The following is a 25,977-nucleotide window of genomic DNA, read 5'->3' on the forward strand; positions in this document are numbered from 1 at the left end:
CATGACCAAACACAGACACATAGAGCTTAGGAGGACCTGGAATTAGATTTTCTGTTCACATCCAAATACAAGGCTCGCCTGAATACAAGGCATGCAGCCATTTTTCCCAATGAGAAGGACAAAAAATTGTTTCAGGCCCTCTTCAATATATCAACTATTAGAGCAAATCACATTGCCAAATGACTATAAAATTTAGTTTATTAAATTGTTACAAATAAATATTTAAAATCACATATTATATACAATAACATATTGATTTAGAAATATTGCTTTTGGGGCTTCCCTGGTGGCTCAGTGGTTAAGAATCTGCCTGCCAATGCAGGGGACATGGGTTTGAGCCCTGGTCCCGGAAGATCCCTCATGCCGCTGAGCAACTAAGCCCGTGAGCCATAACTACTGAGCCTGCACTCTAGAGCCCGCGAGCCACAACCACTGAAGCCCGCGCGCCTAGAGAAGCCAGCACAAGGAGAAGCCCACACACCGCAACGAAGAGTAGCCCCCGCTCAGCACAACTAGAGAAAAGCCCGTGCACATCAACGAAGACCCAACACAGCCAAAAATAAATAATAAATAAAATAAATAAATTAAAAAAAAAAAAAGAAATATTGCTTTCTTCATTCACACATTTTATGAAACAGCTTTCTTGGAACTCTTCACATACACTGCTGACAACAGAATGTCTGCTGTCACCAAAGACATTTTTTGAGCCGCATAACACAAAACGTGGTTCATCAAAACACATCATCTTTACTCCCATAATAGTTGTTTAAAATATAGGATTTTGTGACTCCACATGATGTTGTCACTGAGATGATTTTTATTAGTCTTGTAGTTATATTCCTGATTTCCTTAAAGCAAAACTTCTCAGCTAGAGCACAACTGACATTTGGGCTGGATAATTCTTTGCTGTGGGGACTTGTCCTAAGAGCACCAGGATGTTTAGCAGCATCATTGGCCTCCATCCACTAGGTGGCAGTAGCACGCACAACCCCTATCAGTTAGGACAGTCAAAAATGGTTCCAAAAATGTCCAAATATCCCCCAGGAGGCAAAATCGTTCCCAGATAAGAACCACTGCCAGAGAGCAAACTCTTACTGTACTGTTGTATTATATTATTTTTAAATTATTTATTTATAACAACCTCAATATTTTGAACTGCAAGGTCAAATACCCAGAAACCATTACTAAATTTTTCAGAAATTCCTTTGCTTCATCTTTTACTGATTCTGTTATTTGAAACTTAATGCATTAAAAGTAGCATCAACTAAAGTATGTAAAGAATCTCCAAGCTTATTTGTCTTCCCCAATTAGACATTTGTTGTATTCCCTGTGTAAGAATTCAAATATAAAAGAATTCTTGCTCTTTTGAGGGTTATTCTGGGGAAGACCTCACCTGAGATGCAGGCACACGGGATAACTCAGCCTAATCTCACCTACAACATTCCCACAAGTGAGCATTCAGCCTTTGCTTGAATAATTCAAGTGACAGAAGTCTCATGACTTTAGCAATTCTGATGGAATAGTTACTCAGGTCTCCCTGCCCTGAACTCCTAGGCATCAGGCCAAGTTCTGCCCCTTTGCAACAGGACACCACTATAAATATCTCAAAACACCAAATGAAGTCTCACTTTAGTCTTTTTTTCCAGGCTACAGTTCCCCCGGCTCCTTCAGCTCATAAGACATGTTTTCTCAGTATGACTTTACCCTAGGCCTCGTCACTGGCCTCTGAGAAATGTGGCTTAGAATGAACCTGGTGAAAGTCTGATCAAGACACAGAGAAAGGGACTTGGATCATCTATGCCCTGGACACTTTGCAGGCCAGAACTGTTCAGCTTTTTGATAAAAAGGTCATACCATTGTATAATATTCAGTTTAGGGACTATAAAAAATATCACATAAACGCCACACAAGTAACTATTTCATCTTCCACTAAGTAAACCAAAGAACAATAGTAAATGCTCTTCTGAACCTAATAATGAGAGATGTTTTAGTGAAATTAAAGGGTCACAGGAAAAAAATGACCATGTAATATCTAGAGAGCTCCCATCCTTCTATAAACACAAGGAAAGAGAGCTAGAGACAAAGAGAGAGCAAGAGACTAAAAGACGGAGAGAAAAAATATCAGCCTCTTATTAGTACTTTTTATACAGTCTTATTTAGGCTTTATTTAGTGGTTCATTGTGACTCTCAGATTCCTTACTTGTGTGACTGCACAAAACCAATCCTGCTCTACTGGTTTTAGAAGAAAAGTCGCACTGTTGTGACAGTCAGATGCAATGATACTCTGTATCCTTTAGCTATAGAGCATGAAAAATAAATAATAAATAAAGCTTGATTTCTGCTAAACCTTAGAGGAATGACTATCCAGGCCCATTTCTCCTAACGCTTTATCCCAGACAGTGCAGAGTTATATGATTGAGATTCAAAGCCATCCCATAAAAGGATTAGTAACAGAAAGGAGCAGCTACAGAAAAAGTGTATTTTATAATGGTGCCCGCCACTAAACTGAAAGATGTCTGATGACAACTTTCCTATCTGGCCTTCCAATTCTCATTCCTCCAAGAGTCAAGGCACCCAATAAATGTGGATTGACTCATGGCCCTTGATAAGGATGCTTTGAAGAAGCCATTGCTAGTTTTGGCAACACTGAAACCTAAGCCACATGTGTTTTTGAGGACCTCTCCTCCCAACCACTGATGTATCTTTTTCAGGGAAGAAGCCAATGCCCACCAGTTACCTTCTCTGTGGGATGTAATGAAAATGGGCCTTGAAAACAAACCCCGACCTCTGGATTATTGCCAACCTCCTTTCCTCTTAAAGACTCACCTGACCCATGGTCCAGCTCCCCCAAGACCAGCTGAACACCTGGATGAAAGTCTTGTTAACACAGGTCAACAGCAGATGTCTCCTGGTTAACAGGCAGCTCCATTTTAGACGGATGCCTACACTCAAAGGAATGACTAATAGAGGCAGTTCAGAGCAGTCCTAGGAAGTAGGCAATTTTGACCTTGTCCTCTACTCTGGGTAGGTAACCCTCTGCTCTTCAGTGGGAAGCCGAGGGGGAGGACTGCCGTTTGTATGCTTTGGGTTGTGGGCTTTTTTTAACACTTCACGAGCCCTTTCGTTTAAGGATCTTATTACCTCAATCATTTCTTCAAGTGCTCAAATTATTGACCACCTCATCTGAACCGGTAGACAAGCCTAATTCTCACATCGGCGGCAGCAGGCAAGGGCCAGAGGCTAAGAACCACCTAATCTGACCATCAGAGTTTTAATTTCCTCCACCGAGAAGCAGGGAAGGCAATGAAGCTGAGAGCAAGACACATGCAGCCTGTCAACAGCCATCCTTCCTGCTCCTGAGCAGAGATCCAACACCAATTTAGTCTTATCTGTCTAGAAAATCATTATTTGAAGACCTGAAAAGGTTAAGAGAGTTCCAGTTTCACTCCTTGTACTTTCATCTACAGCACGAAGAGAGGAGGGAAACTGACAAGCATGGGGCTAATTTGCTTCCCTCAAGCACCCACAGGGGAAATATTCAGATTGTCTCTACAGGGTCAAATAGAAGTCAGAATTCATGGCACGTTCTGTCCCTCTCTGTGCTGGTAAAATATCAGCCTTCAAACTAAAATAAAGGTGGTGGGCCTTGGGTGGAGAAGAGTATAAAATGGGAAAAGCCAGCTGGGCCTCTTCCTCAATTATACTAAGGGCAGTTCTTAAGAACCTACTGTGTGCCAAGCATTGCCAGTCACATCCCCCCAGGGGCTCACAGCCTAGGGAGTGGCAGATAAGCAAACCAAAGCTTATAGAATTGACTGAGGTTTAAAGCAGTCATAGTGAGGCCAATGAAACAGTAGTGTAGATGGAGGGAGTGTACAAATATAGGGCATTACATGGGTAAAAGCACTGAATTCTGAAGCAGCAGAGCATTCAGCTGATGCAGGAAGAAGAACAGCAGGCCATCGGGAGATCCATGGAGAAAACGTACTATGTAAACGGTGACCACATTCATCCAGAAGCGGCCTCCGACCACCCAAAGCTCAGGGTCCAATTTAAAAAGCTAACACATATGTAACAATTAGGATTAGTTAAGGGATCCTTGTATGGTGCTGACCCTAAACCCAGCAGAAGAGCTTCAGGAAGGTCAGAAAAACCAGAGAAGAAAATCAGGAGTAAAAGCCCTAGGCCTTGAAGAGCAAACATAAAAGGAAAGAAGGGGAGAGGGCATGCAAGGCAGAGGAGAAGGATGAAGAAAGACACATTGGTGGAAATAAGACAATTAACAAAGACCTGTCAGGCTGCAGACAATGGCTTGTGCTGGGAAACAGCAGACATTCATATTATGGGTGCCTAAAATTAATAACCACCAGGATGAATATACAAGCAGAATTAGAGTGTCGTATACTCAACTGGATGGCAGAGAGTTCTGAAATCTGTTCCTACTCCTTCCTTTCCTGTCAGACCCAGAGATATTCCATCTTCCCCTCCTCTGTTCTCCCGGGTAAATAAACACCATGGTGATGGAGAATATCCTCCACACCTTATCTCAGGAAGAGGCCCCTTTTCAGGGGCTGTTATGGCCTCTGAGAAAAAAGGCATAGATGGGAGGAAAAATGAAGCCTTCCTCCACTCCCCAGCCCCTCCCATTTTATACATAAAGAAGCAGAGGTCCAAAGAGAAACACTAACTAGAGTTTCCAAGACCACACCCCTATCCCTGATAGACAGAGGCACTGATTAAGGCCCCGAAGTGCATGAGGACAGCACCAGATTGAAAAGCAAGAGAAGTGGATGACTTAGGTCTGAATGTTAGGAGAGAACATAATCCGACAGCAAGAGGAAACGGAGATGGAGTGGTGAGATAACAAGACGAGAACTAAGAAAGTGATGGCGGGCTGGAGTAATCATGGGGTTTTTTTGGTGTTGTTTCTTATGTTTTGGCATCTTAAATACCTCGCTGGCAGGGAGAGACTGTCCCCATCAGGGCTACCCAGTTCCTAGAGGTAACAAAGGGCTCTGCCAGGAACAAGTCTTTCACAGGCAAACTATGCGATCCAGAGCCCACATTCTAAATCATCTCCTCTATCTGCTTCATGCACTCTAGGAGACTATATTCCTTTGCCTTAATCACCCAGGGCCAGGTACCAGACAGCTAGAGACAGCCCCTATGCCCCAAAGCCCACTGGAATCATTCAAACTACCCAATCCTAAAGCATTTACCCTGCCCTGCCTTTTCTTTCCCTGTGGGCTAGGCTTTCCCCTCACTCCTGCTTCCACCTCCTGACCAAACCTGGTACCTCCCCGCGTGACCCTGCATGGCATGTGTGTCCCCTTTTTTCAAGAAATATACATAATAAAAATTCTTCTTTCAATGGCATTGGCTTCTCTGTGTCATCACTCGGTCAGCTTTACAAATTAAGACTGAGTCACATATCATGGGACCAGATAACATTTTATCATGAAATGAAAATTTACCTGCAAAGCATCCTCTCTGGTACAAGATTACAGTCAATCTCTTAGATCCGAATAGCCCAGCCAAAATAACAGAGCAGGCTAATACTTCCTGAGACCAATAATGTATTCATAACCAATACATTAACTTTTAAATGAAACATTAATAAAGCATTTTAAAATGACATGAAAATGAGTAGCATGCTCACATATATACATATATATATCATGCTCATATATACGCATATATACTCATATATATCATGCTCATATATACGCATATATACTCATATATATCATGCTCATATATACGCATATATACTCATATATATCATGCTCATATATACGCATATATACTCATATATATCATGCTCATATATACGCATATATACTCATATATATCATGCTCATATATACGCATATATACTCATATATATCATGCTCATATATACGCATATATACTCATATATATCATGCTCATATATACGCATATATACTCATATATATCATGCTCATATATACGCATATATACGCATATATATCATGCTCATATATATGCATATGTATATTCACAGTCACGTTTTTTTTTTTAATTAAAGCAAGTTCAAAAGATACAAAAGGGTAGCAGGCAGGCAGAAGAGTAATTTTATGTTATTTATTAAATACAGTGACTAAACCTCTGGAATAACTTCATCTTCAAAAAGAATCAAATGTGATAAATGGTAGAGGCAGGAAAAATGTTCACTGTCAGAAATACAAATAAACACAGTTAACCTAATTCTGAAAACAAGTATACAGTTTCACATCGTTATGAAATGTGTGGGATCACAGGAACATACAGAAGTTGTCATCTTAGAAAGGAGACAGGACTCAATTTCCTTGGATAGACAAATAAAGGCAGAGAATGGTGACTATACAGAGATATCATGAAGTGGCATTGTTCTTCCTTCCTTAGAAAAAGAACCTCTGACATTTTAGTTGGGCAAATGGCTACCTAGAGAAGATTGCATTCTTCAGACTTACTAAAGCCAGAGGGCTAACTAACTCTTGAGTGAGTTGTAAAGTGATGTGTTGTATGTGATTTCTGGGGTGTGTCCTTAAACAAAGGGATACACCTGTTTTCTTCCTTTTCTTCATCCTCTTTCCTGGAATGTGAATACAATCATTGGATCTCAAGCAGCCATTGTGGCTCATGAAGATGGAAGCCACACCCAAGGTACAGGAGAGCACTAAGCTGGAAGGTATCTGGGTTCCTGAGGATCATGAAAGTAGGGCCCCGAACCTCCCACTTCTTAACTATACATAAGAGAAAATAAATTTTATCCTGTTTGAGCCACTGCTATTTCAGGGGATGTTTCCTTACAAACATGAGGGTAAGGAAGTTAATTATTTGAGAAGGCTCACCTTGAAAGACTTGTTTTCTTAGCAAAGCAGAAAGTAAGATTATAAGTGGAGAGAAAAGAATGAGGAATAGATGAGGTGAGGGCTTGTGTACGGCAGAGTGGGATAAAGGAGGACATAAGAGAGAACCAACAGAATAGAACGAAAAGGAGTCTCCTGCTGAACTGAGGCCCCCGCTGAGAAAGGGGGGCATGGATAATTACTAGACAGACAGTCTCATACCAGTTTTCCACGACAATGCACACCTATGACGATACTGGAAACAGAATACAGACACTGGGGAGCTGTGTGTGGTTAGTGACGGTCAAAGCAGGCAAAATGAAAGGGTAAGGGAATAAGAAAATCTTGGGTGCCTGTAAAGGCATAGACAAAAGGATAAGAGAACCCAACCCAAAGAAAGATAGAAGGAAAAAGAATAGGAAAAAGCTAAGGTTCAGGGTCATGATGAGGGTAAAATCAGATTCAGAGAAAAGAGGAAGATGGGGTGCCAGTAGAATTTTAAAGAATTTGTGGACACACTTTTAAAGCACTGTACCCACATCTACCTGTACCCATAAGCTTTAGTGTTTTACTTCTTGCTGATCCTACCTGCCACAGATCATGCTATACATGCACCTTCCATACTGAGAGGCAAGAGGCACAATTCTGCTGCAGCAGGTAACCTAGAGTCACCCAGAAAGACTCCACAAAGAGTCAGGGGATCCAAGAGCTGCAAGGGAGAAAAAGCCAATTGCACAGCCATGTTCCCTTCCTGCTTAAAATAAATTATAATGAAAGGTGTATTTCATTTCTGCTCCTCCCCTTTCTCAAAAAAAAAAAAAAAAAAAGATCTGATAAGTATTATAGCTAGACAGTAAAACAAAACACGTTGAAATGATTCTGCTAAGAAGTTCAGACAACTTTTGAGTTGGGGCCAGCATAGCACAATGAACTCTAAAGGTTTGAGGCGATCTTTGTTTGTTTGTATGATTGTTTGTTATAGAAGGGGTAACGGAAGCAGAAGAGTGTGTGCCAGAAGGAAAACACAACATTTTGAAAATAAAATGTCAGAGCTTTAGGTGGAATGAAGAGATTTAGATTTATTGATAAAGACTAAAGTTTAAAACATTTCCAAACAGGAACATATTTGGTATTTGTTTTCAAATCTCACATTATTTGCAGTTACAACTGAAATGCTGGTAATATTCCCAAGCACGGAGAAATTGATTCTCACACATTTACTTACAGCTTCTGGTAGTTTATGAGTTTCTGGTAAATACAATGTCTGTCTTTTCTCCAACTTTTAAACATTCATTTGCCAGTCTAAGAGAAAGATAACCACAGGCTTCATTCCTTCCTTGTGACAGATGTATAAATCAGAAGTCACACAAACATAACGATGCAATGTATACATTCCATAGCGTCTGTGTTCCTGCCATATGTTCATGTAGTGTCTGGTGTTGTGCATAAACAGTTCTGATCAGTTACGTGGAATCCCAATTTTGTTGCAGTGTGATTACAACATCTGAGCGACTTTGAAAGGTCGCTTTCCCATGGTCCCTTCCCATCCCATCCAGGATAATACTCCCATGCCCCTAGATAAGTCCTTGTTGAAAACCTCAGAAGAAAGAGATCCTGCAAACTCTTCTAGTAAACTTTTTTTTAACAATTTACACAGTAAGATTCTTATTTTTGCTATCTTGGAAACTGTTTCCAGGAATGCTGGCATTTAACCTTTCAGCTTCACTAAATGCTTTTGTAATGTAAATAGATATACTTTAATTTGTCTTTGTGGGCCAGTAAGAAGTCTGCACGTCAGATTGTATTAAAGTAGGGCCCACTTAGAGTTTGATACAATCAGCTCTCATGCCAAGAGTGCCCCAGAGCCGGTGCACGATTCTCTGGCACCAGACTCAGAAGTCACAAGTGCCAACATCATCTTTCGTCGCGACTGCCTCCCTGATGACAGGAAGGTCATTTTGCACCCCCAGGTCCCCCTGTCTGTCATTGTCACACAGAAATGGGGAGGCCAATCTTTGATTTTTCCCTGACAGGTGTCTAAGCAAAGAGTGTTTAAAATAGGTCAAAACTAAGAAATGTCCCCTAATTAACTTTTTCTGTGCACACCCTTCCTCCCCCTTCAGTGTGTTTTCAACAGCCAGCACCTGCGTATCTTCTTTGGGAATATCCTACTAGGAGGTCAGCTCCTGGGGTTTACATCCCACCTTCTACAGGGTAACCGTTAATCAAAACTGTTCACCAAGGGAGAAGGGAAGCCTAACTCCCTTGCTCCAGGCAAGAAAACACTGAGGTGTAACTTACCTTTCCTTGGGAACCTTCCTGAAGACTTGGCCTGAGACCACGTGCTGCCTTGGCTCCCTCCCCCTTCCTGTCCTGCTCCCCCAGCCCCTCCCTGGTCTCCATTGGGAGCCCTTCTTGAATAAAGCACTTGTACAGGAATTCTCATTTCTGGGTCTGTTTCTGCAGAACCCGACCTAAGACATAGCCAAATCCATAAAAGCAATCAAACTAACAAAACTTTCAAAAGGAGTTATATCTAGTGGGTACCATCAAGAGTTTCCAGGTTAAGACAGGACTCTGTGCCTTTGACGTCTAAAAGGATAAGGTAGGAGGAGTAATTTAATATTTGTTGAATTACGAGGGGTCTTCTGAAGACCTCTTGTACTTTGACCATCACTGCCAGTGATGTCCAGATGGTTGAAATGAGAGAGAAGCAGTCATTTGATATTTGCACTAGGCAAGATGGGTGAGGTTATGCTACACTTACAACCAAGCCCCCATGTCAGCGGCTAACAACAAAAGAAGGTTTATTTCTCCCTCGCACTACACACGACCAACATGGATCGTCAAGGAGCTCTGTTCCGTCTTGGCCTTTATGTCCACATTCACCATGGCAGGGGAAAGCGTGTATGGTGAAGCACACGTTGGCCCTCAAAGCTTCCGCCTGTAAGTGACACATATCACTTCTGCTCATATTTCATGGGCTAAGGCAAGTCACAAGTCCATGGCTAACAGGAAGTAACAAGGAAGTGAATTCTACTGTGCCTGGAAGGATGAGAAACAAAATATTTGTGAAGAACTCTCATGATTGGGTCATGAGATCAATCTCCTAAGTATCAACCAGCAGCACCGTGAGAAACGAGGTGTTGACTGCTTCTAAAAAGTGAGCCAGGCACGTGACAACTTTCAGCTACCAGAGTTCCTATGAGATTTACTCATTCAACAAACGTCTCTTAATATCTTCTCTAAATAAGGGACTATGCTTCGGCCTGGAGGCAGCAGACCATCATGACACTGGCCACGTGCTCTGGAATTAGAGGGTATGTGTCAGAACCCCAGATCCACCACGTACTAGCTGCACCAGGTCAAACAAATTACGTTTCTGACTCAGTTTCATTATCTGAAAAATGGAGACAATAACAGAAGGTATCTTATAGAATTGATGAGGCAATTAGAAATGATAATGCATGCAAATAGCCAATCAATGTAAGCTATTATCTTCATTATTATTCCAAAAATAAATGAGACATGGTACCCACCCTGGAGAAGCTCACTCCTAGTTACAAGATACGGCTTTTCAACTCATGTCAGTTCTGTCTGAAAGATATTTCATGAGGACCTACTAGGTGCAGGGTGCTGGCTGGACACTGCAGCATAAGAATCAATCAAACCCTGTCCCTGCCCTTAAAAAGTGGAGAGTTTGGTGGGTGAAACAGAAACAGATAATTTCAATATTCTTGAGTGACAAGATGGAGGCTAGGGGAATGCAAAAGAGGAACATTTAGCTAAATCAAGGGTAAACAGGCAGCTTTTTGAGGGAGGACTTTTCCTGGGGTGCATTTTATATGTGTGAAATCAGTTCTGCTTTAACTCAAGGTCAGCAAAGAAAGCTTTCAAGCCCTGCGTCTCCCAGAATGCCTCCCTGCCCGCTCGGTGTTTGGCAGGTGTAGCTAATGGCACGAGCGACTCCCAGCCCCTCTTCTCTCATCCTCCGTGCAGACTCTTAGAGGCCCTCTTCCGCGGGACTGCCAGTCAAAACTCGAGAAGGATACGCAAAGGGCGCATATCTGCCCCCAGTGAAATACTGGGTTCTCCTCACAAAGTGAATTGTGATAAACAAATGAAATGTCTCAAAACAGTCACAGCCTTCATGTCACAGGAGTTCTGTGAGCAATTCCACACAGATCTATGACACTATTTTACCCTTGCTGGGGGAGAGATTTTTTTAAATCCTTTTCCAGGATTCATCTGCTCTCGGGAACACAAAACCTCCTGTTGCATTAAAACGAATATCGGCATCTATCAGTTATGTGAATTTCTTATCTCTTAACCCAGAAAGGCTAACATAAGCTTTCCCTATGACTACAGTCAGATACAATGAAAATGAGATCAACAGGCCAGACACCTCCAAGAGAAATAAAGCATACTTTTCCATATTTAAAAGACCATAGACATATAATATAAATGTGAAGCCAGAGGGCCCTGTTTTTATTTACAGTCCACTTGAAAAAGATGGTTTCTATGGCAGCAGGAAATGTCAGGGATTTTTCAAAGGAGCTCTTGAATTTACAAAGATTCACTCACCCCATTAGAAGTCTTTCTTCTTCTTTGATGGTGCGCCAGAGCTGATGAATTTGGAGTGATTTATGCCACGGTGCTTTTTCTGCAGTGTTCCAGAAGATGACACATGGAAGGGGCTTTCGCTTTCTTCTCTACCAGTGGGTTTCTTACCAGGGCATCTGCCTGGAGGTTTGCAGACATCCACATGGAAAGGAAGGAACAATGGTTAATTAATTCCATTAGACAAGAAACAGTGGGCGTGCATGAGTGAGAGGGTGGCCGCAATCTGCCACTGATGCTTTGAAAGGATGCAGTTTAAGAATTTCCAGTCTCCTGACTGATAGGCTGATCAAATAAACACCGGCATAATTACTCCTGTAATCAGAAGAAGAAACATTTAATCTATCTTTTCATTACTTGCGGTTGTAAGTAGTGGACTCGGCATCCGTCAGAGACTAGAACTGCTAACATTACTTTCAAATGTGCAGGCCAGGCTCCATTTCAGCAAGCAGGTGGTTACCGTCACCAAGGGCCCACTAGCTGAGAAACAGCCTCCCAGGAGGTTTTACATCTTGGGTGGCATGGTCTCCACTGTAAGGGAAAGGCAGTTTTGAGGGGGCGAGAGAGGATGCAGACAGGAAAAAAAGAAAGGAACATTCCCAGAAAAATAAATAACCGGGGCAAAAAAGTGTAGAGGAGGCTGATCCGTACAATTGCCAGTCCTGCTCTCTCTCCCAAGCCAGACTCGCACGTCAAACTGCCCGCTGGACGTCTCCATTTCGATGTCTCTCCAGCAACTCAAGCTCGCCGCCGAACGGAACCTTCCGCCCTCACGCAGCACCGGCTTCTTTTCCTGGGCGTACAGCTCAATAAACGGCACCACCATCCACGTGGCCAACAGAGCCGGAAACTGGGCGGTCATCCCAGAGCCCGCCCTCTGCCCTCTCCTACCCCTCACGGTTCCCACGCCCTGGGCTTCCCAGTGGGTCGCAGCCTGCATTGCCAGCTCCCGCCTTAGGGGGGCGCCCTCACCGCGCTCCCCGCCCAGGGTCTTCCGCTTCCATCCGTCGCCACGCTGGTGCCAGAGTGCTCTTTCTACAGGCAAATGCAAGCGCGTTTGGGGTTACACTCTTACTTAAAATCCCCAACGGAACCCGTAGCTTTTGGAATACTTTGAAAGTTTGAACTTAGCGATCAAGACTTGTCACAATCCAGTCCCGCCTGGCTCTTCTCAGCAGCTACCTCCGCCCGTCTCTACAAACAGCACTTCCTCTGCACAGTGACTGCTCCACGTCGCCCCGAACACGCTCTGCCGTTTCGCAGCGGCTGCCTTCGGACAAGCAACAGAAGGGTCAGTGTCTGACCAGGTTGTGCTCAGCTGCGGGGGGGCGGGTTGATGCTCTCTCAGCATCACTGCGACATGACACCCACCGAGACCACTAGGAAGTGCAGTCACTGGGCCTCTGAGACCACAAACTGTGAACGATGGCCACACACACATGGACTTGTTCCGCTCCCTCTCCTCTGGCACCTGTCGTATTTCACTCTGTAACAGTGAATTGAATGGAGCGAGGGTCCATCAGATACGCCGCTGACAGGACAGCCGCGTGGCTAACGTTACGGAGTGAGCTGTGCTGGGAGCTCGGTGCTGGGGGGCTCATATCCCCATTCCTTGGTTGAGAAAAGTGCTCCAAAATATGGAAAAGAAGCAACATCGGTCCCTCTTCCATAGGAGCAAGTCATCACGTCCTGAGGAGAGAAATCCAACTCTAGACCCAGGCTTCCCGCTGGCCTTCTCTTTCCTCAAATTTAAAAGCTACAGAGGACTGACCTCTGGCTCCATCCGTTCTTGTCCAGGGCCAAATAATCAGAGCTTGGTGAGAGTTACAGAAGGAGAGCTCTGCCTAAGATTTCCTGTTCTAACCAGGGCACCTGCACCAGCAAAGAAAGAAAAACGCTTCCCTCTTTGACAGAGGAATTTCAATATGTAAATATACATACATATACGCGTGTGCACGCGTGCATACACACACACACACAAATGCTTCTTTGCAGACTTATCTGAACAGAAGAATATTGGAAACAACCCAGATATGTATCAATAGAGGACTCACTAAACCAGCTGTTAAAAAAGAAAAAGAATGAGCTATATATTGGTATAGAAACAAATTCAAGTGTTTTTGCCAGGTTGTGAAAAGATATATATTTAACTAGATAGAAAAAAGCAAGTTACAGAAGAATAACTCTACCTTTGAGTAAAATGAGGGAGAAAATAAGAATATATGTTGGGTTTTGTTTGCATATGCATAAAGAAACTAAAAACAGTGCAGACCTGGAAGAGATTGGGATGAGACCTGGGTGCTTGAGGGGCAGGAGTAAGAGGGAACTTTCTTTTTATGTCTTTTAAAATATTTTAAACCACATATGCTATAAATGTGTTATCTATTCAAAAATTAAATTAAGAAAAAATCTTTCCTATTTGTACACCCCTTTACAGTTTATAAAGCTATTTCACATGTGTCACCTCATTGAATTCTCACAATTCTATGAGTTGTTATTATTCTCACTTTATAGATAAGAGAACTAGTTTTGGAGTCATTAAGTGACCTGAAAACAGGGTCATGATTAAAGCCATCAAGATGGCCACAGGTGGCCATGGTAGTGGACCTTCCCACCAGGCCCTCTGTCTGACAGCATCCAGCAAGGATGCAGCCCAAACCTGGGGGAACTCACTGTGTTTCATCTCGTGAAGGAGTATGTCATTCTCCTCTTTCCACACTCCTACCTGTGATGCCAGAAAAATCTAACCTTGAATTTAAAAAGTTATCCTGCGTTGCAACACAAATACCTCTGCGAGGCATGACACACTTATAGTGTGTACAGAGCTTTGGTTTCAAGAGTAGGAAACTGACTCTGTTAACTCATACGGGTAAATTAAGTGAAACCAGTATAATAACTGGTAGGGTACAAGCAAGAAAAAGCTTGTTTTCCTCTCACTGCTGCCTGCAAACATCCTTGTTCAGGGTTCCCTTCCCCATCCCTGGCAACAACTTGGGCAGATCAGCTCCTGTAGATTTTCTGCTTCTTCCAGTATTGATGAAGTGTCACCTTCAGGCATAAGCAGTACAATCCAATTTGCTACCATCAAGGAGGACCATCTGTCACCCCTGTTTGAGCTTCTGTGCACCCACACACAGGGCAGACCCACAAATCTGTAGACAGAAAGGGGTAAGGAGGGTGCGCTCTGCAAGAGTCTAGGCTCATTAAAATTATTCCTTGGATATGCACTTTAACTATCTAGGGCCAGCATCCTGTTTTTCTCCATCCTGTATTCCCCTCAGGGTGCACCATCAAGGTGCCTGCAGTGGCTCATGGCTTGATGGTGGGCAACATTCACTTACTGGAATGGTGAACTACGTTCTTTGTCCAAAGCACCTCCTCTTGGTTGTAAATTTGACCACAGTTTGGAAGGCATTTCATGACCAATTTGTCCTGCATTGTTAGGAAGGCTCATTCCTAAATCAGGCACGGATTCTGCTGATAGGCCGTTCAATGTGCTAATTCTTTGTCCACAGCATGACAGCAGTAGGAAGCTCAGCGAGTCTACGGACCACTGTAAAAGCGGGGTTGGTTACAGAGAGAACCAAGAAAGCTGCAGAGCTCCAAAGAGCAGGAAACTCCTGCTCAGCATGAGGACCCTAAGATGAGTTTATCTTGCATACTGTCTCCTCAATTAGAGAGGAAAAACTCAGGGCTTCTGTCACCCATGGTGGGAGCCAGGCACCTGGCTTTACAGTTGAACAAAGACATGACAGAAGGAGGGGGCGGCAGGTGAATGCTAGGGGCCAAAAAGTGGCAAATGTTTACTACCCCTTCCTTAGTAACATCATTGGTAAATCTGTTAATGAGCTTCCTTCCAAAGCAACAACGGTGGAGACTAGCTCTCTCTGCTGGGCATGAGGTGCACTGCAGGCAAAGGTGGTAGAGCCATCCAGCCGAGGCCTCTCCCAGGAGAGGCGGCCAGGGTGGACCGCGGAGGTAAAGGGGATGGAAACCTCAGAAGGGAGACAGTAAAGGGAAGGCAAGTCCCCCAACCTCTGCTGCTCACTCCCAGCTAGTCTAGGCAGAACTCATCCCCTGTAGTTCATCTTTGCAACAATTCAATACAAGGATGTAGATTTCTGACCAGGAAAAAAAAAAAAAAAGATGCAACCTTCTTAATTTATTAATTATATCCATACAATAAAAATATCTGTGGCTAATTCTCTCTTCTAGATAGGGCCATTAACTTTTCACTGTCTCCTGCGAGTCGCCACTCCTAGTCCTTTGCATAACCATCTAGAAAACCTGAATGATGTATTTTAATATTGCTGTAGGTGCAGACAGACCTTTAAATCACATTATTTAAATATTAATGACATAGCAAGGAAGCAGCCTACTGACAGGTGTTATACAACTCAGACCAAATAGCACACTAAATCCGCCAGCGCCTTTGAAACTCCCATTAGAGATAATGAGGTACAGGTATCGATTTCCACCCAGTGTCCGGCACTGGTTTGCTCCACATCCAGCCAGAATAAATTAACCGATCATTCTTCCTTCAAAATGCCATGTAATGACTTGCGCAGCTCCACAGGAGGATAACAGGAAAACACCTATTTGTTTCTCAGTCTTGGAGTGAAAGCCACATTCTTGCAAGAGCCGGATTCCACGCTGCTGGATGAGAGCTGCAGCCTTTCTTCTGGAAAGGACGAGAACAGACGCTCCATTCTGTCCACGTCTTCCTCCTAGCTGGCTTGACAGGACTGGGTGCTCCCAAGTCACACTCTAGGTTTCTCGGATCTTTTAGTAGGAAACTGAGGCATCACAGGCTGCAATGACTTACCCTCCTAATACATCCAGTGAACTGAGGGCATCTCCGCTCCCAGGCCAGGGTTTCCTCAACCTCGGTACAATCGTCATTTGCAGCAGGATGATTCTTGGCTGAGAGGGGCTGTCCTGTGCACTGTCGGATATTTATCAGCAACCCTGACCTCTATGCACTAGATACCAGTAGCAATTCCCCAGCTGTAATACTCAAAAATGTCTCCAGACAATCTGTCCCCAGCAGAGAGGCAAAATTGGCCCTGCTTGAGAGCCACTGACATATATTAATTAGATACCTCAGTGTCTTCACGTCGCTCCACAGCTATTCAAAGCCCTCACTTCAGAATCCAACAACCTGGACGATTCACCTGCTGATTAAAGTTGACATATTCTTCATAGTGCTCTAGACCAGAAAAGGGAATTAAAGTTGCAATGGAATATAAGAGACCAGGAGGAAGACTCTGAGTTAATCACCTTAGATTGAAATAAGAGAAGTCCATGAATTCTAGGGGAATTCTTTCTCTAACCACGCTGGATCTGACATACCACAGTCTTAACACCCAATTAAAATTGAGCCTGACTCTATTTATTCTAGAAATACTTGGTTTTCTGTTTTGTTATTTTCACTTTTATTTTTTTTTAATTTAAACAATTTTTATTTTATATTGGAGTATAGCTGATTAACAATGTTGTTTTAGTTTCAGCTGCACAGCAAAGTGATTCAGTTATACATATACATGTATCTAATCTTTTTCAAATTCTTTTCCCATTTAGGTTATTACAGGGTATTGAGTGGAGTTCCCTGTGCTATACAGTAGGTCCTTGTTGGTTCTCTATTTTAAATATAGCAGTGTGTACATGTCAATCCCAAGCTCCCAATCTATCCCTCCTCCCACCCACCCCTCCGTAACCATAAATCCATTCCTCTAATCTGTGAGTCTGTTTCTGTTTTGTAAATAAGATAATAAATGTTTTTATCATTTTCTTTAGATTCCACATACCGCATAAGCGATATCATATGATATTTGTCTTTCTCTCTCTGACTGACTTCACTTATAGAAATAATACTTGTTGATCATGGGACACCATGCAATGAGTCATGGTACAGACAATCTGGTTGTCATATTTTCGTATTTGATTTGGTTTGAGTTAGATATTTTCTAATATTTGTAACTGTGCTAGGATATTAATAATATTACTCAAAATAATGCAAAAAGCCATGCAATGGTCCCATTCTTCTGAAGTGTACATCCTGAGAATTTAAGCCTACGAGAAGCTGAGGAGCTGCTGAGGAAAGTACTGAGTGGAGATGCATCACCAATGAACCAACCAGTGACTGAGCACTTGAGCGCCCATCTGGGCACTGTGATGCCCGCAGACAGACATCTTTTCATTGATGCTGTTTTTGTGTGTATTCCTGAAGATGTGCTGATGTCTACAGCAAGAAAAATAACTTGCAGGTTTATAATTAGGGTCCAGGTTACAATTTTGGCTAACCCAAGTGGATTTTATGCCAGACACCATTTCATCAAATCACGAATACTTTGATAAACGAAAATGTATGTGAATCTCTCAGAGCACGCTGGAATAGACCCGTCTCGAATACCACAGCGGGACCCCTGCTCAATTCAGTACGTTCCTGTGTTGCTTCACACAATCTAACCTCAACCTAGGTCGGTCGTTCTCAAAGGCCACAAGGTAATGCTGATGCAGCTAACCTTTGAGACCCACGGACCTAGAAAATGAGTCTCATGGAGAAATCAAATCAAACCGTAATTCATAAAATTGCTCATTTTCCTTACTACTACCAAACTTAATCCAGTTATCTTTGCATGTATTATTACTCACGTTATTAACATGCACAATATTGTTTGTAGGTGGATTAGAAAAAGAACAATGCATAATCAACAGAATCCTAGTCTCCTTTTCTTCCTCGAAAGTCTTGAACTACATGAGAATCTGGCTGACACCCACCAAATCTAAGAAATTCTGAGCATCTTGGCACCTTCCTCTTTATCCCTCATGCATACGTATTATTAGGGAACATATGTTGTTTAATCAAAAGATAACATTACCCTGGATAATGTTCATGAGCACTGGCAAATATTTCACTTACAAGCTGCCATAGTTAATTATCTGGAAAAATATAAATATTCTCATTTGGCCAAATTCCTTGTACCTTCTCCCTCTGTATCTCTCCTGCAAACGGCAGCCCCAGCCAGCTGTCCCATTGATTTTGCAAACAAAGCTTTTAAAATACAGGCCCACTGGTTTTTAAAAAGTCTGTTTCTAGTTGGCAATGCATCACTGTGAACTAATATGGGCAATAAGGCCAGAGCACGTCAGGGAGGATGAGAGATTCTGACAGAGGGAGAGAGAACACAGGCGGTCATCAAGTACCAACACCCCAGTAAGGATCGGAGGTTCCGTACAGGTGGGCTCGCAGCCACACTGATGGGGTCAAATCCCAGCCTTACCCCTCAGACCACCTCCTTGAAAAAGGGGGATAATGGCTCCTCACAGAGTTGTTGAGGATTACATGAGCTAATCCAAGTAAAGCTCTTAGCTTAGAGCCTGGCATGTAATAAGTACCCTGTACATTTCAGCTATTTCATTACAGTTTTGTTATAGCCCCAAAAATCATTTCTGAAGTAGCCAACATGATATCGTTAGAGAGCTGAGTTGAGCTCATGTGACTTTGTGCATACCTGTGCCTGGCAGAGAATATGTGTCTGCTCTATCACTCCCTGTCTCTCAAAGAACATTTTGAGCACTCACTATGTGCCAGGCACTGCTCTAAGAGCTTGATATGATTTAAATTATTTAATTTTCACAGTAATGATGATGTTGAAATGAGGCACAGAAGCTAAGCAACTTAACCAAGTTACACAGCTAGTAAGGACTTAAACCCAGTTTGTCACCACAGAGCCCACACCTCACAACTTCGGCTATGCTGTCTCTCTATAAATATCTAAATACTTAGTAAATATTTTTGATCAGGTGAATGAACTCTTAAAATGCAAATAATTATGAGAGAAAGTAAAAATATGAAAAGTTAAAATGATATTAGTAACCATACACTAACTAACATTTGAAGTTCATGATGACTTTTTTATGAGGGCCAATGGTAAGTCAATGAAATGACAAAGCTTTTTTATCATCTTCATCATTTTAAGGTCAGGAGGGATTTGGAAGTGAGATTATTGAAGAGGAAAAGTACTGTATGGTGAATTTATCACCCTCGCACATTTTATCTCAAGAATGCTTGCTCCTGATCTTTGCTGCTGAGAGGCCTTGAGATGTTTAGAAGGTGCAGATTCTAAGTAGGCCAGTGAGGGGGCTCTCGAGGAGCAGGCAATATTTGGTCTGCTGGTGAAGGTTTTATCCAGGATCCAGCTGCTACCAAGAGCAATTCCATAGACCAACTGTGGAGATAAACAGTAACCCACAGGCCCAGGGTACAGGGAAGTAGCCCCCTCTGCTTCCCGGTAACCCATGTTCAAGACCAGTGGTTTTTTACCTCTGCTCACCTAATCAAAAGGTATCTCACTCGGCACCCTTCTAGGTGTACTAGTAATCAGACGCTCTGAAATACCCTTGCAAAAGAAGAATAAAATCTGAAGAAAAAAAAAAGTGTATAGAATTAGTAATTCTGCTTTCATTTGTTTGTATCTAGGAATACCCTGCAAAATTATGACCTATTCCTAAATTCTACTTTTCTATGGAAATCATTCTATGCAGAAGAAAGGAAGGGGCAAGCTAGGGATGCACATTCTTGGATTGTTCACCCCGGAGCTTTACATATGTAGGCTTTTTAATTCTCACAACAACTCTGAGATGTAAATTATTATACCCATCTTACAGATGAGGAGAGTAACTTCCCCAGAGACTCAGCCTACAGTGAGCAGTGCTTTGAGCCCAGGGCCATCTCATTTCAAAGTTCAGATTTCCCTTTAGTATATTGCCTCCCAATGTGTTTTTTTTTTGTTTTTTTTTTCCTATTTACAAATAAGAAGAGAGCCATAGAAATGACTCTAGCTTCTTGGCTTGCTTGCTTTCCAAGCAGAGTAGCTAATATTCTTTTGAATCCATTTCTTCCATTACCAGTGGAAGCAGGACGTCAAAGTACCCTTTCAAGAAAGGCTGGTGGAAAAGAAGGCATATGGCAAAGTGGTGAGAGTTGAAGACTGGAGCCACAAAGCCCTTGTGTGGGCTCTGTCCCTTCTTGGCTGTGTGTCTTTGAGCAAGTTATTTAACTCCTCTGTGCTTCACCTTCCTCATCTGTTACATGGAGATAATAATACCTACATCACAGGATTATTGTGAGACATAAATGAGTTATCGTATAACAAAACAGTGCCCAGCACACAGTAAGTTCCCAGTAAATGTTAACTTCCATTAATGTTCCTCCTTGTCCTCACTTGGTACAACCCACAAGGCCCTCAGCCTCCCTACAATTATCAACCCTGTAGGAAGAATGTAGTGTTTTGCATGTACTTTAGTTAGTTACTGATTTGTTGGCATTTGTGGACAGCGTGCTCTGCCCGGATGTCTTTTAAGCCCATCTGTTAGCTCAGTGGTTCTCAAATTTGAGTGTAAATCAGAATCATCTGGGGGCACATGTGAACCCACAGACTGCTGGGCCCACCCCTAGAATCTCTGATTCTAGGTCTAGGATGGAGCCTGAGACTTTACATCTCTAACAAGTTCCCAGATGGTACTCTTGGTCCAGGAATGATACTTGGAGACCTCCCGTAAGGGACACATCCTAGCATATAAAGAGTCTGCTTAGCTCCACTAGGGAAGACTTATGATGCAGTGAAGGAGTGCAACAAATCAACAGGGGAAAATGACCAAAACCGAATGGACTGCAAGCCTTCTGCCTTCTAAGGAGGGAGCTGGGGGAGTGTCATTAACCATATCAGTGAGTCCTAAAATCTCTCTCCTACTCTTTTTCCCTTTCAGCAGACACCGGTGGGGAGGGAGAAAGTCTGAGGCCATTGTTCATGGTCCACTGAGCTGCAAACCACTTTTGTGAGCCCTTGGATGTGCAAAGAGACCCGGGGCTGAGCTAAGCGCTTTGGACTTTCTCCTGTTGTTATTCCTTAGTGGGAAGAGGACAGGAGTTGAGGAGGGAAGAGAAATAAACAGGATAAAGGAAGGGAGCAAAAAAACGAGTGAGAAACGCCAAAGAACACATTGTGAAGCTGGAGCTCGGGTTGGTGAAAATGGTGAAGGGGTTATAGAGAATATTGTCCAATTTTAGGTTGTTTGGATTTTTGTAGTACCAGTTCTCTCTATTTTCCCAAATCTTCACTGAAGTCAATTACCACTTCAAGGCCTTGGGCTTTGGGGCACAGGGTTGTAAAGCAAGGAAAGAGGCCAAGTTCTACAGCTCAGATGATGAATTTTGGAACATGACAGCGTGAGCAGGACAGAAACATGCTCTGTGAACTGAATTACTCTGGGAAACAGAGGCTTGAAGCCACAGGCAACCAGCAGAAATGTAAGCCACCCTCTCCCAGAATCCCTCAAAAGACTGGGAATGACTCTGACTTCCTACTGAATTTGGAACAAGATCAGAGCCAACTTCACTTGAATCTCAGTGGTCAGGAGACCTCAGCAGACATCTGGCTAATACAAAACTACTTTGAGTAGTTTGTAGGAGTGAGCAGATCTCAGCTTTCTAGGTTAGGAACCACCAGATAGTTGTCAATGTAACCATGAGCCCTCCTTCCTGCATTGCTTTGCACAAGTGGGCTAAGAAACATGGGGGTCCCTAGTTCTGTACACCTTGAGTATCTTTAAGATGAAGGCTCATGCCCAAGAGTTTGAGAGTCATCATGCTTTGAGAATGAATATATTTTGCACCTTCCTAGTATGACTCAAAAGCTCTGGGGAAGGGAAGTACAAGTTTTTAAGTATGAGAAAAGAACATTAATTGGTTGGTGGCAGTTAAAAAGTAATGAGTAATTTGTATTGGCTTTCTGCTCTAATTTACATGGTAACCTTTTTCTCCTCCACAATAAAATTCACAAACAACAGAGACGTCTGTTTATTGGTCTCCTGTCTCCCATCTGCATTCATTAGGCATCTGGGTGGGGTGGCAGGAACTTCTAACTCTTCTACCCCTCCCCTGACTGAACATCTGATTCCACTTCCCTTCTTGCCCCCAGAGGTGCCCCTTACCAAGCTGTAACTAAAACCAGTTTCCGTGGGTGTTTTTTAAGTACTAATGGCATACCCCATTTGCAGGTGGAGTTATCCTGGTGGTGGATGAAAAGCCAGAGAGTTCCTGAAAGTATCCTCCAGTGTCTGCCCCCACCCCGTTCCAAGTATGCACACTAAGGGGTGTGAAGAAGGGAGCTTTCAGTAAAGCTTTCACACCTGAGATCCAAGGGTATCAGGTGCCCAAGGATGCAAGAGTGGCAGAAGGAGAAATTTTTACAGCATGTACGGTACAATCAAGTCCCATCAGACACACACTTAAAAAGAACATTATCTTCTTTTGGATGGTTGCTATCACTTCTCTCCACTCCATGGAGGCTGTTTCAACATAGTGCCCTATCATCTCACATTAATGTCAAATTACTGCAGCAATAGGTCCATAAAAGGACGGTGTGGAGTCATGTGACTGAGCTGAAAATTCTAGAAGAAATGCACTCAATTGTGTAGTAATGGAGAAAATGTCTGAAGCTTGGTACTCTTCCCTACTGCTACTTTTTTTTTCCTTTTGAAAGTTTAAGAAAAGTGTCCTTTTTTTCTACCCTCTATCTCAAGATGTAAGGTTTTGGTGGCAGATCCCAGTAGCAAATGCACTTAGTAACAATTGGGTTGCCACAGTCTACTTGTCCCTTCCAGACCCTAGAGCCCTCTAGCTATCTCCACCTCTTCCTAAACAAACTTTGGGCATTTTCGCTAATTCAACCACAGCTGAAATCGAAGAATGCTAAACTTCAGAACAGACACTTTGTACATGCAAAGCTAGAGCTATGTGCAGGCTGCTATAGTTTGGCCCAAAGAGAAGGTTTGATCTAGAAGATGTTAGTGGAGCTCTTTACCCAGGACAGTTCCGCCAATTGCTGCCATCATTCTCCTGGTTGGCTTTACCCAAGGAGGAGATGGTACAGTCGAAAGATCTTGGTATTCAGAGCCAAACAGGCTTCAGTCTCAGTTCTGACTCTGGCTAGCTGCATAGCTGAAGAGCCTTGGTCAGTTCACTCAACCCCTCTGAGACCCAGGTTCTCCTTCATTAAAACGGGAATCATTACATTTACCTCGTAGTATCTGTACTTAGTAAGTACTCAGTAGATTTTTTTTTCTTTCATGATCATTGCTGTTGTTGCTGCTGTTGAAATATGACAGAAGGAAGGGATAGAATCCCAGTAGTGAGAAACTATTTCTTGAGAAGTAAGAAAGACACATTCTCGCACAAAGGAAAGAAGCCCCGCCTGGTCTCTGTCAGGCCCAGTGTGTGGCTGAACCACACTGACTCTATTCTGTCCGCTCCATCTTAGGCCCGCAGTCCTACCCCCTCCCCTTTCTGCGTGACTGGGCTTTAGCCTACTCACAAGGAATGCACCCAAGGCAGATAAGTTCCCAGTCAACTTTTACCCTTGCATTCCCCTGATAGGAGAACTGGAAGAATGCCTTTTACAGATGCAGATGGTTAATGGTCCTTGAGGAATAATGGTAATGAGACCCCGGGGGGAAGAAAAAAACCCTGGTTCCTGTTGGCACAGATGTGTTTCTCCCTTGGTAGTCAGGTTCTATTTCTAGCTTTGGACCCTTTAAATCCCCTGTACCCCTTTGGGCGGTGTGGAGTGAAGCTGTGAACGCATCTGAATCATCCCCTGCCCGGTCCTGCCTGTATGGAAGTTACCTGCAATGAAAATCATCATTACACTTTATGGAGTTGTCTGCTTCATTTTTTGGTCTCAAAGTTCTTTCTCACTTCGGAGGATATTATTCCATATTCCCACCAACCAACACCCAGATAGCCCACTCTGCCCTGCAGAGTTAAGAAATATCTTTAGATAGCCCTGGAAAGGCAGAAAAGCCCTTCCAATTCTGCCCAACCTGAAAATTCCCCAGTCGTGTAAAAACGGATAGTGAACTCTTTAAAGGCCACCAAAATATACTTAAAGGCCGATCAGAAAGCCACGCCGATTGAATGCTCACCAGTCAGAGACTGTCAAGACATCTCCTTTTGTCCTATAAAACCTATACAGCCCCTTCAAACCCCTGCTGAAAGGAAAGTGACAGTGCTGCTGTTAGCTTAGGAAAAAATGGCCTTTGCTAACTGGGTCTCTGGTTTGTTTTTGTCTTTGACAGCAGGGTAACCTGTTAATTCACCACAAGTCATTAATGCCTCTCCCCTGATTTGTTGTCAGAGGGTAAGTTTGGAAGGGATGTGTCTGTCACAGGACACGTACGCTTACACAGGGTCAGGACTGAGGCAAGAAGGAGAGTGTGGGCTGCTTCCTGCAAGAAGGGGGACCTGGGGCAGCAAACATGCACCAGAGGCAGGCTGGGTTCCTGGGACGAAGAAGCGAATGAAGCTAAATGAGAGAGGGTGTTTCATAAGGAAAGAAACAGAACGCTAAAGACAGATTTTACCAAAGTCACACTTGCTTCCAGTGACTGGCACTGGCTTTGGAAATACTGTGATTCTGAGCTAAATGCACCATCTGTTTTCAGGTGTAGCGCATATAAATTTGCTCCATTGGACTTGGGTATAAGTAACATCACATTGCTTTATTTTTTGTTTAGATTTAATTTGGTAAGGTGCCTAATATCATGTAAATTCATACATAAGTCCTAGGAAGGGAGGAATGGCTTACACAGAGCAGAAAATTTGAGGAAGGGATCCATGTTCTTACGTCCGTATTGGCTGCTGCTGGAAGAAGAAGAGGAGGAGGAGGAGGAGGAAAAGAAGATGATGAATTAGATGAAGAAGAAGAAGAAAAAGGGGAAGGGGAAGAGGAAGAGGAAGGAGAAGGAGGAGAAGGAGATGGAGAAGAAGGGGAAAAGGAAGTGGAAGAAGGGGAAGGGGAGGGGGAGGAGGAGAGGGAGGGGGAGAAGGAGGGAGAGAAGGAAACAACAGGCCCAAGGTGGGGCCACTGCCCCCAGTACTGCAAACTAAGACTTAATTGCAGTTCCTGATCAGCAGTAGTGAGGTAACCTTGCTGGAAACAATCCTTTCTTTTCTTTAGCTAATAACCTCCTTCTCCCTCTAGGTTCTATAAAAGCCTTAATTTTGTACAGTTCCTCAGAGCCCCTTTTCTATTTACTAGATGGAATGCTGCCTGACTTGTGACTTGTTGAATAAAGCCAATTAGATCCTAAAATTTACTCAGTTGAATTTTGTTCTTTTAACACTACTAAGATGCTCAGTGCTCGGGTTGGCAAGACTTGTTTAGAAGGTGGAATGTCCCTGGTCTGTACCAAGGTGGGCCTCGGAGATCCTTTGCCAAGACTTCCAAGCACCTCCATTTCCCCCCGACCCAACCTTGGCTCTGTGGAGCCACCGTTCCATCCAGGGTACTGTGGACAATCAGGGCCTGGGTCTCTACTTCTCATGGAGACCACCACCACTCCCAATCTCTCCCTGGTCATAGGAAAGCCATTCACATTTCTGGGGAACAAGAGAGCCAAGCCAGGGCTGCCTCCTCAATTCCCATTAAGAGACCCTCTGCCC

General features: G+C 43.2%; 1 long non-coding RNA gene across 9 annotated transcripts in view; it reads right to left on the reverse strand.

Annotated features, from left to right (window-relative positions):
• Positions 1-25,977, reverse strand: part of LOC137765427 (uncharacterized) — a 94,977-nt gene that overhangs the window by 27,801 nt on the left and 41,199 nt on the right. For 8 of the 9 annotated variants that reach the window (XR_011074163.1, XR_011074159.1, XR_011074162.1 and 5 more), the window contains 2 exons: positions 16,574-16,680; positions 11,436-11,594 (listed from right to left, as the gene is read on the reverse strand). This is a non-coding gene — a long non-coding RNA (uncharacterized lncRNA). The remainder of the gene's footprint in view (positions 1-11,435; positions 11,595-16,573; positions 16,681-25,977) is intronic. The other variant, XR_011074161.1, reaches the window with a different exon arrangement.

Source organism: Eschrichtius robustus, chromosome 5, assembly GCF_028021215.1.
Source record: "Eschrichtius robustus isolate mEscRob2 chromosome 5, mEscRob2.pri, whole genome shotgun sequence".
NCBI lineage: Eukaryota > Metazoa > Chordata > Mammalia > Artiodactyla > Eschrichtiidae > Eschrichtius > Eschrichtius robustus.